Genomic DNA, 12,500 nt, shown 5'->3' on the forward strand with positions numbered 1-12,500 from the left:
AAACCTATACGAGGGAGTATGTAAGGCGTGTAATAAAGCTAATGTAATGAACCTATGTAACCCACTGGGGGTCTGACCAAGACCCCTTTGTGACCTGTGTAATCCTTTTGCGCTGCCGCACACAGAATGAGTGTGGGGCGCACGATAAATTTTGCTGAAGACGCCAGCACAGATCAAATCATCCTTCGGAGAAACTGTACTCCTAATCATACAGCCTCGCCAAAAGTGATTTTTTCACTCGCGGAGTAACCTCAATGCAGGCGGAGTCAGGTAACACCTGAATCTCTCTCTCTCTCTCTCTCTCTCTCTCTCTCTATATATATATATATATATATATATATATATATATATTATATATATATAATATATATATATATATATATATATATATATATATATATATATATATATATATAATATATATATATATATATATATATATATATATATATATATATATATATATATATATATATATAATATATATATATATAATATATATATATATATCCGCTGACAGATCCACTCCCAGATATCTAAAACACTTCACTTCCTCCAGTTTTTCACCATTCAAACTCACCTCCCAATTGACTTGACCCTCAACCCTACTGTACCTAATAACCTTGCTCTTATTCACATTTACTCTTAACTTTCTTCTTCCACACACTTTACCAAACTCCGTCACCAGCTTCTGCAGTTTCTCACATGAATCCGCCACCAGCGCTGTATCATCAGCGAACAACAACTGACTCACTTCCCAAGCTCTCTCATCCCCAACAGACTTCATACTTGCCCCTCTTTCCAAGACTCTTGCATTTACCTCCCTAACAACCCCATCCATAAACAAATTAAACAACCATGGAGACATCACACACCCCTGCCGCAAACCTACATTCACTGAGAACCAATCACTTTCCTCTCTTCCTACACGTACACATGCCTTACATCCTCGATAAAAACTTTTCACTGCTTCTAACAACTTGCCTCCCACACCATATATTCTTAATACCTTCCACAGAAGCGGAAGTGGATCATAGGGTGGGGGAGGGGGCGAAAATTTTGGGAGCCTTGAAAAATGTGTGGAAGTCGAGAACATTATCCCGGAAAGCAAAAATGGGTATGTTTGAAGGAATAGTAGTTCCAACAATGTTGTATGGTTGCGAGGCGTGGGCTATGGATAGAGTTGTGCGCAGGAGGATGGATGTGCTGGAAATGAGATGTTTGAGGACAATGTGTGGTGTGAGGTGGTTTGATCGAGTAAGTAACGTAAGGGTAAGAGAGATGTGTGGAAATAAAAAGAGCGTGGTTGAGAGAGCAGAAGAGGGTGTTTTAAAATGGTTTGGGCACATGGAGAGAATGAGTGAGGAAAGATTGACCAAGAGGATATATGTGTCGGAGGTGGAGGGAACGAGGAGAAGAGGGAGACCAAATTGGAGGTGGAAAGATGGAGTGAAAAAGATTTTGTGTGGTCGGGGCCTGAACATGCAGGAGGGTGAAAGGAGGGCAAGGAATAGAGTGAATTGGAGCGATGTGGTATACAGGGGTTGAAGTGCTGTCAGTGGATTGAATCAAGGCATGTGAAGCGTCCGGGGTAAACCATGGAAAGCTGTGTAGGTATGTATATTTGTGTGTGTGGACGTGTGTATGTACATGTGTATGGGCGGGGTTGGGCCATTTCTTTCGTCTGTTTCCTTGCGCTACCTCGCAAACGCGGGAGACAGCGACAAAGTATAAAAAAAAAAAAAAAAAAATATATATATATATATATATATATATATATATATATATATATATATATACACACACACATACAATTATTTAGTACTTGATATATTCTTTGTGTGTGTTCCTTTTGTGTTAGTGTAAGATTGTTTTCGTATCCCCATATACATGTACACACACACACACACACACACACACGCACAGCTGTTCCTCCTCCCCTCTGGGCTGGTCGATCAATGGGTACCTGGCATAGGCATGCGTGAAGTCGTGTGTTTGTGTCTACACACACAGGGGTAAAGACTGGTACATTATGTAGAAGGTTAGGAGACTGGGCAACACGACTGCAAAACCCTCTCCCCGTAACACAATGATAATAACACACACACACGGTACATAACGTGTCGCCAGTCTCCCGCCTTAGAAGAATATAAAGGAAACAAAGTGCATGCAGGCAAATATCAAAACATTGTTCACTTATACAACAAATATCAAAACACTGTTCACTTATACAAATACTGAAACTAGAATACTAAAACTAGAATATGCTTCCCAGGTTTGGTCACCCGCACTTAAAGAAGCTCGAAGAATTCTTAGAGAAGGTCCACAGGAGGAGGGCAACAAAGATGGTACCAGAACCAAGACGGCCGAGTTACACAGAAGAGGTTAGAGGCCACAGCTCGAACACCATCACACACACACACACACACACGCATGTGCTGCTTGTGAACTTCATGGTGATGTTATTGGCTTTATCAGTTCTTAATTAGATCGCTGATCTTTATCAGTTTAATTCAATAACGGAGATGTGAGGACTTAAAACTTCGCAAACCCATGTTTTTTTAAAGCCACTCTGAGCCATCCCAAACATCTTCGGTGAAACCGTCTTTATATCAAGGATCAAGGCTTTGTACCTAGTATGAAGGCTTTGCATAAGTATTGGGACGAAAGATACAAGGGTTGTATTTAAGAATACTTCATTCCGAGAAGATAAAACCTGCTGAATTCTCTTCCTTCTTGATTTCATCCATTTTTTCTTGTACTCTATTTTTCTTTCTTCCAAGGTGGCCTCGAACACAGTACATTTCTGCCTAGTACAAATCTTTGTACATTTCATCGTCTCTCTTGCGTGAGGAACACGCTCCCTTCCTTTGATCGTTCACTCCCGTCCTACAGGAGCCTGCCTCTCTTTCTCGCATAAATGAAAACGAAAAAATAAAAGATACTGACGTATGACGGGTTTGCATTAGAAAGCCAAACATGCGAAAGTTAAAAATCACAAATGCAAAACATTTCAACCCGGACTTCATTCAAAATCTAGAACATGCATCGAATTCTAAAATGAAGGAACAAAAGGATAGAAATATCTTTTGATAAAACATTTCCTTCTGGACATTTCGCGAGCTGAGAATCTCCCACTAGAAAAGTCAGTCTACGTCTGATTATAAACGTCAGATTTATTTCCTCCTCACAGCAACGTCATCTTACAAGCTGAGAATCTCCCACTGTAAGAGTCGATTTACCCTCAATGACAAAGAGTCAGATTACATTTACAATGGCAATTCCCTTCGTGATACATCCTACCTGCCACATTCCATAGGCCAGGAAACTAGAGACTTTAAAGTCTTAAGAGGACCTCCCGTTGTCTTTGTTTACTGAAGAAACGAAGTGGAGGACCAGCCAACTGCAGGCAGACAGCTTAGCGACTTGATTAATGTGTAATTAGTGTAATTGAAGGCCTTAGCATCTGCCGGGTCTGCTGGCTGGCGGGCTACGGGAGGAAGGGAAGGAGGCTCTGACCTTCGTGGCCGGACCAGGAGCCTCGTCTTGTATCATACACACACACACACACACCGGTAATTATTCCGCTATTAAAGAAACAATTAAAACATCGGCCAGCATCTGTCATTATTCGTTCTCTGGTCCTTTTTTTTCCTTTCACCACATCCGTTTATGTTTGCACTAAATTCATTCCAAGTCAGATGAAAAAGTATATATATATATGTATATATATATATATATATATATATATATATATATATATATATATATATATATATATATATATATTCCTATGAGCCCACGGGGAAAATGAAACACGAAAAGTTCCCAAGTGCACTTTCGTGTAATAATCACATCATCAGGGGAGACACAAGAGTGAAATATAAGTCAGTTGATATATATATATATATATATATATATATATATATATATATATATATATATATATATATATATATATTACCCCAGTGACACTTTCAATGGATGAGTCTTGCAGCCCAAAGGCTGCGTTACTTCCAATAGCAGGAAAATGTAGACTCCCTTGCAGTTCAGAGTTCTTTAGCGAGGGCTGTATTCCCATCTAGATAAAGCCTGGACAAAAGTGACTTTTCACTCGCAGCGTAACCTCTAGCAGGTGGAGGCCGGTTATATCATGATAACCACTCGTAGTAGACAGGCTGGTCCAGGTGACACCATGCCATGAGCTCAGGGCAAAGCGACGTGCCAGTCTCCAACGCCCAGCGACCATCGCCAATATCCATGAGGAGGTGTAGGGGAGGCAGAGGAAGGCAGGCAGACAAGCAGGTATACTGACGTAGGGCAGGGCGTTCCAAGCTTATGCGTCCCTCCGCAGAAGAGTAGACGCCATCTTAAAAAAGACACTTCCATTTGTCTTTGTGGCAACCTATCATTACCCATTTTTTTTTTTCTTCTTCAGTACATTCAACATCCAAGGTTATTGTGACCCGCGGATCTCTTATCATAGAGCTGGCGACTTGTAAATTGGCTTGTTAATGGAGGCCGATACCGAGCATCAAAGCTAATGTCGATGAAAGTAACGACGTAACGGAGAATTGTCCAACCCGGGGCGCCACTGGCTTTCGCTCAGAGCCGACCAACGTTCGCATGTGTTTAGCAACGTTTTTTTTAGTAACTTTTTTTTGCCCCTAAGCGTATTCCTCAGTTTGATGTGTTTGGGTTCGTTTTCAATAACCGATTGGCTCTCTCGCGCTTCATTCACACCAGCGATGGCAAGACTACCCGGGGAAGCATGAATACGCGATGAAGACCTTTCGTCATTTCAGGGGGTGTCTCTTTGTGCGAGAGTGCGGACGAAGGAGTGTGGGTGGGTGCCGTGCAAGGGTTGGGTCCTCCCCAGTCAGCGTATACAGAGTGTCAGCGGGGGCGATTCGTCAACGTTGAAGCATAAACGCCAATTTCGGAGAGGGGGTACACAGCAGCGGCGGCGGAGGCGGCGGTGGGTGGGTGTGTGTGGGGAGCGGGGAACGGCAGCCCAGGCCGATCGCCTGTCTGGCCAACGTCCACGCCACCATACACGCTTTTTACCCACACACACACACTGACTACCCGCGTCACCCTACGGCGATATAGTCCCTATGGTTACGTGGCAAGGTGCACAGGAGTTAGGTATTGCGCAGACATTACGTTTCTACTCGACGAAATAGTCTTTGATCACCATTTGTGTATGAGGCAGTGTCTCGCATACGCTCACTGACGCCGAGCCTAATGATTTCTAATAAAACTTCCGAGTGACGGACACGCATTATCAATCTTCCTGTTCGGATGACGAACCTGTTTCCGTATAGACTAACTTTGGCAACGGAAAAAAAAATGAAAAGCGAATCCACATGACATGTAACGGGAAAAACGGTCTTTCGTAATTTATTCTCGGTATCAAACCCGAGTTAAAGAACCATTTTTATCTAAATACGTCGGCAATATACATCGATTGTCGTAAGTCTCCAAACTGCATGTCAAAAGATGAGAATCATGGAAGCTGTTGGCTATCGGTCCCCTTCAAAAAGATCCAATCTGGTTTCCATTTTTGGTTATCTTATCTACTCTGAAGTCGTGTGTCTGAAATGATTCAAAATCCTTTTACCATTTTCACACGACATACTCTCATCTCCCCTCGAACACGACGTAACGACCATCAGGCATCGAGCCCACGACGAAGTCACCACTGAACACGAATTAACGACTAACGAGAATGAGCGACCATCCTGCACGACGTTACGACCCCAGACCACGACCTTTTTACGACCCCTGGGTATAATGGCTTGTCCTTCGACCTTACCCTTATGGATTGGTCAAAGGGTCGTACTTACCGTCGTGCTTAAAGGGATGTCACTTCTCGGAATCCAGTGGACTCGCCCCGTCATCCAATCCGCCAATTAGCGCGCGTCTCGACACGTAAAACGCCAAGTGATCCAACCAATGAGCTTCTTCCTACTGCATCACGTGATCATGGTCCACCAATCGGCGCAATACAGTATCATATCACCTCTGTACAATCCGCCAATCAGCAAATTTTGGCTGTATATCACGAAACCACACTCCACCAATCAGGAAAACCCAGCGATGTACCACGTGATCACAATCCACCAATCAACTGAGTTCGGTACCATATACAGTCTTCTTATCGGTACCATTACGAACTGTGCAGCCTTAGGGTACGACGGCACGACTATTGGACACGACTGTACGACCCCCGAACACGAAAGATACGACCTGTCTCTTAAGCACGTAAGGCAGGCACATCACGCTGCGCGCAACACGTACCAAACTGCGCTCAGCAGACAACACCGCACTCAACAAATACACTAAACTGTACTCGGACCCACCTACATCCTCACCCTCACTCACTCAATAAACACATCAAACTTCTTTCAACAACTACATCCCACTACACGCAACAAGGACACTACAACACATTCAACTGATACACCTTATTGCACGTAACAAAAGGCAACCCAACCTATTCAACATACACCAAGATACACTCAAGAAGCACAACGCACCTCATTGAAAGACACCGCGTCCTACTCAACAAACACACCAAACTACACTCAACAAAGACACCACTTCCCACTCGGTAAACACACCGTACCCCACTCAATAAACACACCACACTCCCATTCAACACCACCACCTCCACCACAGCCAGCCCAATAAATTAGCCTGTGTTTTGGCACCAGGTCACACAGCATCTAGCACCCGTCGGCCGGACAAAGCTTTGCTCCAACCGTCCATACATAACAATACATCACTGGGCAGGTGACTGCCTCTAGACAGCACGTAGGGTCCCTCCCGCCCGCCTGCCTGAGTGGCGTGGTCTCGTTGTCGTCTTGGTTACCAAATGATGCCAAAGATGACAGTGCGAGACGCGAGGTAAGGCATGTGTAAGGAGAAGCGCGTGACCTAAACATCTGTTGGTACACACGAGTGCATTTTCGTGTATCATATTTTCAACGTAGTCTAGGATAAGACAGGATAACAGTACAGATATATATGTATATATTATATATATATTTATATATATGTGGGAGGTGGAAATGTGGCGCTTCCATTCACATGCTTTGAATATATATGTTCTCGCAAGATGCAAGTTGACAATCTACAGGTAAATATGGCTCGAGAAATAATCCTAAATCAGATGGGATATTCACTACACTCAGTATTTGTACTTCTCTGGTTAATATATGTTTTTATATATGCCTTTTCCTGCCTCGAGGAAGCAAGTCAGGAACAAAGAAACAAGTCTCTGGGTAAGAAAAATATTCTCGACTCATCTTCATTTCTGGTCTTGCTTATAGAAAATGATAACACAGGACACGAGAGTTTCCAGCCACCTCTTGCCTTGCTACAAGCCCTCTTAGTTTTCCTTCTACAACACGGAAGAAAAACGTGGGTAGCATTCTTCATCCTCTATCCACAGACGAGTTGAGAAACCTATTCGCAACGACGACAGTAGGCGAGATTTAGTCCAAGGGACAAATGAAGATCTCGCTGTTAACGCTGATTTTGGAGAAACGTTTCGCACAAGTGGTCACCGACAAATTACTTTTGAGGTAACTTTTTAGCACTGCATGTTATGTTGGCCAACACGAAAGTCGCGGGAAAAGAAATTAGAGCTGCAAAATTGAATAATCTTCGCATTGCTCTTGACAGGCATCATCAATGAAAATCATATAGACAAACTGGTAAAGTTTCAGTAAAATTTTCAAAGCAGTGGAGGAAAAATGTTTGTTAATGCATAGTATACGATCTTTCCCCAAAAGAAGGCAAAATGGTGAAACGATGAAATAAACAAGGACCTGTTCTCTAAAAAAGAAAAAAAAAATGTATCATGAATCTCATACACCAATAGCGAACATGATAGCGAGGATCATGCAAGTATGCTGAGAAAAACTAAAAGACTAACGCGTCTAAACGAAAGTCAGTTTGAAGCGTACGCTGCCGAAAATAGCAACAGAACCCTTCAGGCATTTTGCGGTTATGTTAGAAGACAGCGGGTCATTACACCCAGCCAAGTGGTCCATTATGGAAAATGGTGACTTGGTTCGAGATAATGAAACCTTGACAAAGATCTTGAATTATCTTTTTTTTTTTCTTGCTTCAGTATTTACGGCTGTAGACAACCCATGATCCGAGTTCAGTGCTACCGCTAAGAGGGGTTAATAATATTCTGCAAATTACCGACATAAAAGTTGAAAATATACCAACAGCACTATATGGAATGAAAGTAAATAAAACGGCCAGGCCCGCATAAATTTCACCCAAGACGTGAAAAATACGCTAGTTTATGAAGATCCTGACTCCTCTTTTTCAGTTACGTGCTATGAGGAAGTTCCAGGTGACGGAACGTTTCTATCAATGTAACATCAATCCTCAAAAAAGACAACAAGTCACTTGTAGAAAATTACCGTCCAATTCGCATGACGTTTATAGCCGTTTATACTTACGGAAACCATCATCATCTGGGACAAAACCGTACACCATGTAGGAGACTTTTATAAACGATTCTTGGTGGAATATTCGACATACAAGTGATCGCTCGAATCTGACATGTCTACCTATTTCTGATACAATCAACATGATAAACGTTAAGTTGATGTCATGCATTCAGACTTCTAAAAAAAAAAAAAAAAATAGTAGTATTTGATCGAGTTCCGCTTCGAGAGTGACTAGCAAATGTTAAGTCATATGGTATACGCCGGGTTGTTATTTGACTAGCAAATTGGCTGACTGGCCGTGAAGAGAGAGTAGCAATTTACAGTCATTTTCGACAATTTCAATCCAACAAGTTACTTAAGGCTAGAGAGTCCAGTTGTAGTAAAAGACACAAACGCATGGCAAAAGGTTCCACCTCGGCTGAGGCCAAGTACTTTCTCATCAAAGAGGACTTAACATATGGAATGATGTACTAATTACAGTAGTTGAGAGCAGCACCGTAAATACGTTGACGAACAAAGACCCAGTAAATATTTGGCTTTAACTTAACTGCTGACATTGTGCGAGTACCTTAGTTATATGAAAAGTTCACAGAGGTTTACCGTTTGAATCTGTGTGTGTGTCTCTCTCTCTCTGTCTCTCTCTACTCTCGCCACACTAATCTGTCATCTTTCACCACAAACAAGCCTTGATAGGATCCAGTCAAGTGTTCTGCTGCTGTGTGAATTCCTTGGTGCTCTCATTCGTTCTCCTCATTTCCCATCACCTATTTCGCCGTGCATTGCCCCAGCCATGGCGAAGGTGTTCGCCGAGCGGAAAATGTTACAGAGAGAGAGAGAGAGAGAAGAGAAAGGCAAGAGCCATGTCGGCGATACGGTGTAAAGTAGAAAATAAGAAGGGTCTGTACCATACAATTTAACAACTCCATAATAACACTCCCCTTTACTATGGGGTTATTTACGGCTGATAAGGTACGATGATACCCCAGAGAGGTCCTGACAACACGGAGGGAGATATGCGCATGATGTGTTATCACCATCACTCCCCCACTCCACCACTCCTTTCTCCACCACCGCCACGAACAGTACAGTTCTCGATTTCGATATAATCCCCGTCGTTGGCGATGTCTGGAGCCGATGCGTCTCTCTCCCTCCCTGCCTCTCCCTTCCCCGCGTCTTAAGACGGTAGACGCACAGGTGGCTACGTCGTCCTACCAATGACGTGTAGAGAGAGAGAGAGAGAGAGAGAGAGAGAGAGAGAGAGAGAGAGAGAGAGAGAGAGAGAGAGGTATAAAATATGGCGACGAAGAATCGCTTCCAATACGACTCTATTACTGCTACTACTATTACTGCTACTACTATTACTGCTACTACTATTACTGCTACTACTATTACTGCTACTACTATTACTGCTACTACTATTACTGCTACTACTATTACTGCTACTACTATTACTGCTACTACTATTACTGCTACTACTATTACTGCTACTACTATTACTGCTACTACTATTACTGCTACTACTATTACTGCTACTACTATTACTGCTACTACTATTACTGCTACTACTATTACTGCTACTACTATTACTGCTACTACTATTACTGCTACTACTATTACTGCTACTACTATTACTGCTACTACTATTACTGCTACTACTATTACTGCTACTACTATTACTGCTACTACTATTACTGCTACTACTATTACTGCTACTACTATTACTGCTACTACTATTACTGCTACTACTATTACTGCTACTACTATTACTGCTACTACTATTACTGCTACTACTATTACTGCTACTACTATTACTGCTACTACTATTACTGCTACTACTATTACTGCTACTACTATTACTGCTACTACTATTACTGCTACTACTATTACTGCTACTACTATTACTGCTACTACTATTACTGCTACTACTATTACTGCTACTACTATTACTGCTACTACTATTACTGCTACTACTATTACTGCTACTACTATTACTGCTACTACTATTACTGCTACTACTATTACTGCTACTACTATTACTGCTACTACTATTACTGCTACTACTATTACTGCTACTACTATTACTGCTACTACTATTACTGCTACTACTATTACTGCTACTACTATTACTGCTACTACTATTACTGCTACTACTATTACTGCTACTACTATTACTGCTACTACTATTACTGCTACTACTATTACTGCTACTACTATTACTGCTACTACTATTACTGCTACTACTATTACTGCTACTACTATTACTGCTACTACTATTACTGCTACTACTATTACTGCTACTACTATTACTGCTACTACTATTACTGCTACTACTATTACTGCTACTACTATTACTGCTACTACTATTACTGCTACTACTATTACTGCTACTACTATTACTGCTACTACTATTACTGCTACTACTATTACTGCTACTACTATTACTGCTACTACTATTACTGCTACTACTATTACTGCTACTACTATTACTGCTACTACTATTACTGCTACTACTATTACTGCTACTACTATTACTGCTACTACTATTACTGCTACTACTATTACTGCTACTACTATTACTGCTACTACTATTACTGCTACTACTATTACTGCTACTACTATTACTGCTACTACTATTACTGCTACTACTATTACTGCTACTACTATTACTGCTACTACTATTACTGCTACTACTATTACTGCTACTACTATTACTGCTACTACTATTACTGCTACTACTATTACTGCTACTACTATTACTGCTACTACTATTACTGCTACTACTATTACTGCTACTACTATTACTGCTACTACTATTACTGCTACTACTATTACTGCTACTACTATTACTGCTACTACTATTACTGCTACTACTATTACTGCTACTACTATTACTGCTACTACTATTACTGCTACTACTATTACTGCTACTACTATTACTGCTACTACTATTACTGCTACTACTATTACTGCTACTACTATTACTGCTACTACTATTACTGCTACTACTATTACTGCTACTACTATTACTGCTACTACTATTACTGCTACTACTATTACTGCTACTACTATTACTGCTACTACTATTACTGCTACTACTATTACTGCTACTACTATTACTGCTACTACTATTACTGCTACTACTATTACTGCTACTACTATTACTGCTACTACTATTACTGCTACTACTATTACTGCTACTACTATTACTGCTACTACTATTACTGCTACTACTATTACTGCTACTACTATTACTGCTACTACTATTACTGCTACTACTATTACTGCTACTACTATTACTGCTACTACTATTACTGCTACTACTATTACTGCTACTACTATTACTGCTACTACTATTACTGCTACTACTATTACTGCTACTACTATTACTGCTACTACTATTACTGCTACTACTATTACTGCTACTACTATTACTGCTACTACTATTACTGCTACTACTATTACTGCTACTACTATTACTGCTACTACTATTACTGCTACTACTATTACTGCTACTACTATTACTGCTACTACTATTACTGCTACTACTATTACTGCTACTACTATTACTGCTACTACTATTACTGCTACTACTATTACTGCTACTACTATTACTGCTACTACTATTACTGCTACTACTATTACTGCTACTACTATTACTGCTACTACTATTACTGCTACTACTATTACTGCTACTACTATTACTGCTACTACTATTACTGCTACTACTATTACTGCTACTACTATTACTGCTACTACTATTACTGCTACTACTATTACTGCTACTACTATTACTGCTACTACTATTACTGCTACTACTATTACTGCTACTACTATTACTGCTACTACTATTACTGCTACTACTATTACTGCTACTACTATTACTGCTACTACTATTACTGCTACTACTATTACTGCTACTACTATTACTGCTACTACTATTACTGCTACTACTATTACTGCTACTACTATTACTGCTACTACTATTACTGCTACTACTATTACTGCTACTACTATTACTGCTAC

General features: G+C 40.9%; 1 long non-coding RNA gene across 1 annotated transcript in view; it reads left to right on the top strand.

Moving 5' to 3' along the window:
- LOC139764586 (uncharacterized) overlaps positions 1-12,500 on the top strand; it is a 37,006-nt gene that overhangs the window by 21,760 nt on the left and 2,746 nt on the right. Inside the window, exon 3 of the long non-coding RNA XR_011716412.1 lies at positions 2,276-2,384. This is a non-coding gene — a long non-coding RNA (uncharacterized lncRNA). The remainder of the gene's footprint in view (positions 1-2,275; positions 2,385-12,500) is intronic.

The sequence above is a fragment of the Panulirus ornatus genome, chromosome 4, assembly GCF_036320965.1.
Source record: "Panulirus ornatus isolate Po-2019 chromosome 4, ASM3632096v1, whole genome shotgun sequence".
NCBI lineage: Eukaryota > Metazoa > Arthropoda > Malacostraca > Decapoda > Palinuridae > Panulirus > Panulirus ornatus.